This window comes from Plecotus auritus (assembly GCF_963455305.1).
Source record: "Plecotus auritus genome assembly, chromosome: 3".
Taxonomy (NCBI): domain Eukaryota; kingdom Metazoa; phylum Chordata; class Mammalia; order Chiroptera; family Vespertilionidae; genus Plecotus; species Plecotus auritus.
Genome location: NC_137772.1, coordinates 78,342,543 through 78,348,542, shown reverse-complemented (window position 1 = coordinate 78,348,542; position 6,000 = coordinate 78,342,543).

Below are 6,000 nucleotides of genomic sequence, written 5' to 3'. Positions count from 1 at the left end.
CTGGTCCCGGCGGGAGAGAGGAACGCGCGTTTTGCGGGAGCTGGAGGACCAGGGAAGTCTGTGCCTAGAAAAATCCGTGGCTGTAGGGGCTGGCGTGATCTGTGACTGTGGAAAGGGGTCCTCAGAGCTGCTAAGAGAAGGGCACTCTAAAAAGCAACCCATTTTGATCTGAAGTGCAGGGACACCCTAAGAATTTCAGGCAGTCCAGACTTACGCGCAGCCCGTGCACTCCCTGGGTGCCTGGGCTTACTCGCAGTCCCAGAATTCGCACACTTGGGCTTTTTCCTCTTCAAATCCTTGCATCTGATTACTAAGCCCAATACATAGGATCACCCAGTTGGGGACACCCTGGGAGACTGCAGGGGAAGGTTGTTTTTCTGGAACCTGGGGATCGGAGCGGGGAGTGACCATCAGAGAGCCAGCTCTGAGGCAGCCCACTCCCACAGGCCCGTGGCGAGTGCCACAGGGAAAGAAGGCTCTAACACTGCCTAGAGAGGCCATAGATAGACCCGGAAGTCAATCCAGAAACACTGCCACCCAGGGGCTGAATCACAAATTGACTCTTGTGTAATCAAAAATAAAGGAATACGAGAAATTAAGACACACCGCCTGCTTAAAATCAGGACTGGCTTACAACACCGAAGAGCAGTGGAACGCAGGGAACTGCAATACTGTCTGGACTGAGAAACAGGCGTGCCAAACAGAAAAACAGAGGAAGTGAATGACCTTCACTACTCCACATTTTATTTTATTTTTACCTTTTATTTTTTTTATTTTTTTATTTTTTTAAAATTTTCATTTTTTGCATCTTTTAATCAAGAAACTTTTTTTTCTTTTTTCATCACTTGATTTTACCTTTTTAATGATTACATTTTTATTTTCAATCCGTATTATTACTACTGCTATTTTATCTTTTTTTTTTTTTTTAAAGTGTCATTTTATTTTCTCTTCATTTTATTTTGGGATTAGGGTTCTACATTCTATTTTTATCTTTCCTTTAGCATCGTTTTACTCTATCTCAACTCTACCTTTAGGCCATCACTCTCTTCCTAACCTCCCCCTTTTCAGTGTCCTGTTTATATTACCCTTTTAATGCTTTAGATTTTCCCTATTCTTTCTGTTTACCCCTTGTTAAAATTTCACCCTACTTACATATCTAATCTCCAATCCTCTGCTCCAAGTCCACATACACCTCTCCCTTTGCTGTCTGAGCTATCCATAAACTTGTCCTTCTCTCTGTCCTTTTGTTGTTGTTTGCTTGAATGTAGATTATATCCAATTTTTATGCTTTTTTGTGAGATTGTTTTGCTTATTCTTCTTTTGTTTATTTTTTTGTTTGTTTTGTGCTTCAGCTTTCCCTTGCCTCACTCCATATTAGTTGGTGTGGTAGTTTGTACTAATCCCCAGGCACTTGTTGCTGGCATTTTCTGGGATTAGTGATTGTTCTATTGGAGTTTTATCCCCAATATATATAGTCTGTTCCCCTTTCTCTCTTAGTCACTTTCTTGTCTCTCTTACTTTTTTTTTTTCTCTTTACTTTCCCTTTTCCCAATTTCATTTTCACACTCCTTTTTTCTTTTTTTCTTTCTTTCTTTCTTTCTTTCTTTCTTTCTTTCTTTCTTTCTTCCTTCCTTTCTTTCTTTCTTTCTTTCTTTCTTTCTTTCTTTCCTTTTTCCTCTTCTTCTTTCTCTCCTATCACCTAATTTGCCTTTCTCTGGTGGTCACCTTTATTGGAGGTTATTAATATCGTGAATACATTCCTGTTCAGTGCCTTGTGAGTTGTACCTGGTAGTGCTGTATTTTGTGCCTTTAAATCAACCCAGGAGAGAGAGAACTACATAACCAGACACCCAGAGAAGAGAGACCATGGGGAGACAAAGAAGCAGCCCGCATATGAAAGAAAAGCTAGCATCACCAGAAAAGGAAGTAAACGAAATGGAGGCAAGCAACCTTCCAGAAAAAGAATTCAGAGAAATGGTCATAAGGTGGCTGAAAAGAATGGAAGACAAATTCGACAATATGAGCAAGAACCAAGAGGAAATGAAGAAGAACCAAGAAGAAATGAAAAATGACATCGCTGCTGTAAAGAACTCAATAGAAAGCATCAAGAGTAGACTAGAAGAAGCAGAGGACCGCATCAGTGAGCTAGAAGACAAGATGGAAAAAAATACCCAAGAAAAGCAACTTCTAGAAAAAAAAATTAAAAGGCAGGAGGAGAGTCTAAGGGAACTTTGGGACAACACGAAACAAAACAACATCCGCATAATAGGGGTTCCAGAAGGAAAGGAAGCTGAGCAAGGAATAGAAAACCTCTTTGAAGAAATAATGACAGAAAATTTCCCAGATATAGGGAAGAAAAAACCCACACAAATCCAAGAAGCTCACAGAGTCCCAAGCAAAATGAACCCCAAAAGACCGACGCCAAGGCACATTATAATTAAATTGGCAAACACCAACGACAAAGTAAGAATCTTAAAAGCAGCAAGAGAGAGACAGAAAGTTACATACAAAGGAACCCCCATTAGACTAGCAACTGATTTCTCAACAGAAACTCATCAGGCCAGAAGGGAATGGAATGAAATATACAAAGTCATGCAAAGGAAGGGGCTGAATCCAAGAATACTGTACCCAGCAAGGCTGTCAATCAAAATTGAAGGTGAAATCAGGAGCTTCACAGACAAAAAAGGACTAAGGGAATTTATTACCACCAAACCAGCAATGCAAGAAATGCTAAAGGGTCTACTGTAAAAAAAAAAAAAAAAAGAAAGAAAGAAAGAAAGAAAGAAAGAAACAGGAAGCAAAGAAGTAACACAGGGGTAAAGAATAGGAATGGCGACAAATAAGTACCTATCAATAATAACTTTAAATGTAAACGGATTAAATGCCCCAATCAAAAGACATAGGGTAACAGATTGGATAAGAAAACACGACCCATATATCTGCTGTCTACAAGAAACCCACCTCAGAAAAAAAGACGCACACAGACTGAGGGTGAAGGGATGGAAAAAGGTTTTCCAGGCAAATGGAACTGAAAAAAAAGCTGGGGTAGCAATACTTATTTCTGACAAATTAGATCTCAAACTGAAGGACATAACAAGAGATAAGGAAGGCCATTTCATAATACTAAAGGGAGCAATCCAACAAGAAGAAATAACTCTGGTAAACATATATGCACCCAATACAGGAGCACCCAAATACATAAAAAAACTCCTGGAAGATATCAAGGGAGACATTGACAGCAATACAATCATAGTAGGAGACTTTAATACCCCACTATCACCATTGGACAAATCCTCTAAACAAAACATCAGCAAAGAAACATCAATCCTAAATGACTCACTAGACCAGATGGAATTAATTGACATCTTCAGAACATTTCACCCCAAAGCCACAGAATATACATTCTTCTCAAGCGCACATGGGTCATTTTCAAAGATAGACCATATGTTGGGACATAGGCAAAGTCTCTTCAAATTCAAGAAGATAGAAATCATATGAAGCATCTTCTCAGACCACAGTGGCATAAAACTGGAAATCAACTACAATAAAAACAACCCAAAGAAATCAAACACATGGAGACTAAACAGCATGCTATTAAACCATGACTGGGTTACCAGAGAGATCAAAGAAGAAATAAAAAACATCATGACAACAAATGACAATGAAAACACTACAATCCAAAATCTATGGGACACAGCGAAAGCAGTCTTGAGAGGGAAGTTCATAGCTCTACAAGCCTACTGCAAAAAACAAGAAACAGGGGTAATAAATTACCTAACCCAACAACTCAAAGAGTTAGAAAAAGAGCAACAAGAAAAGCCCAGTGTAAGCAGAAGGAAGGAAATAATAAAGATCAGAGCACAGATAAACGACATAGAGACCAAAGAAACAATACAAAAGATCAACAAAACCAAGAGCTGGTTCTTTGAAAGGATAAACAAGATTGATGAACCTCTAGCCAGGCTCACCAAGAAGCAAAGGGAGAGGACCCAAATAAACAAGATCAGAAATGAAAGAGGTGAAATAACAACAGATCCTGCCGAAATACAAAGGATTGTTAAAAAATACTACGAACAACTCTATTCCAACAAACTGGACAACCTGGAGGAAATGGACATATTCCTAGAAAAATATAACCTTCCAAAACTCAATCAGGAAGAATCTAAACAGCTCAACATGCCAGTAACTATGGAAGAAATTGAAGCAGTCATCAAAGAGCTTCCGGCAAACAAAAGCCCGGGGCCAGACGGCTTCACAGGAGAGTTCTACCAAACATTCAAGGAAGAACTAAAACCTATCCTCCTCAGACTATTCCAAAAAATTCAAGAGGAAGGAACACTTCCAAGCTCCTTCTATGAAGCCAGCATCACCCTAATACCAAAACCAGATAAAGACAACACAATGAAAGAGAATTACAGGCCAATATCCCTCATGAATGTAGATGCCAAAATCCTCAACAAAATTCTAGCAAATAGGATCCAGCAGTACATCAGAAAGATCATACACCATGACCAAGTAGGGTTTATCCCAGGAATGCAAGGATGGTTCAATATCCGCAAATCAATAAATGTGATACATCACATAAACAAATTGAGAGATAAAAATCACATAGTCATATCAATTGATGCAGAAAAAGCATTTGACAAAATCCAACACCCTTTCTTGATAAAAACTCTCAACAAGGTGGGAATAGAAGGATCATACCTCAACATAATAAAAGCTATATATGATAAACCCACAGCTAACATCATACTCAATGGGCAAAAACTAAAACCATTTCCCCTAAGAACAGGAACAAGACAGGGATGCCCACTCTCACCACTCCTATTTGACATAGTACTGGAAGTATTAGCCACTGCAATTAGACAAGAAGAAGAAATAAAAGGCATCCAAATTGGAAAAGAAGAAGTAAAGCTGTCCTTATTTGCAGATGACATGATATTGTACATAAAAAACCCGAAAGACTCCATCAAAAAACTAACAGACTTAATAAATGAATTCGGCAATGTAGCAGGATACAAAATTAACACCAAGAAATCTATGGCATTTCTATACACCAACAATGAACTTACAGAAAGAGAGACTAAAAAAGCAATCCCATTTTCCATCGCACCAAAAAAATTAAGATACTTAGGAATAAACCTAACCAAGGAGGTAAAAGACCTATATGCGGAAAACTACAGGACACTGAAAAAAGAGATAGAGGAAGATGTAAACAGATGGAAGAACATACCATGTTCATGGATTGGTAGAATCAACATCATTAAAATGTCCATACTACCCAAAGCAATCTATAGATTCAATGCACTCCCCATTAAAATACCAACGGCGTATTTCACAGACCTAGAAAGAACTCTCCAAAAATTCATCTGGAATAAAAAAAGACCCCGAATAGCCACAGCAATCCTGAGAAAGAAGAATAAAGTAGGAGGGATCTCAATACCAGATTTCAAGCTGTATTACAAAGCCACTGTCCTCAAAACAGCCTGGTACTGGCACAAGAACAGACATATAGATCAATGGAACAGAATAGAGAATCCAGATATCGACCCAAACCAATATGCGCATTTAATATTTGACAAAGGAGGCATGAACATACAATGGAGTCAAGACAGTCTCTTTAATAAATGGTGTTGGGAAAATTGGACAGATACATGCAAAAAAATGAAACTAGATCACCAACTTACACCATACACAAAAATAAACTCAAAATGGGTACAGGACTTAAATATAAGACGGGAAACCATAAAAATACTAGAGGAATCCACAGGCAGCAAAATCTCAGACATATGCCAAAAGAACTTTTTCAGTGATACTGCCCCTAGGGCAATGGAAGCCAAACAGAAAATAAACAAATGGGACTACATCAAAATAAAAAGCTTTTGCACAGCAAAAGAAACCATCAACAAAACAACAAGAAACCCCACTGTATGGGAGAACATATTTGCAAATGGCATCACTGATAAAGGTTTAATTTCCAACATCTACAGGCAGCTTATA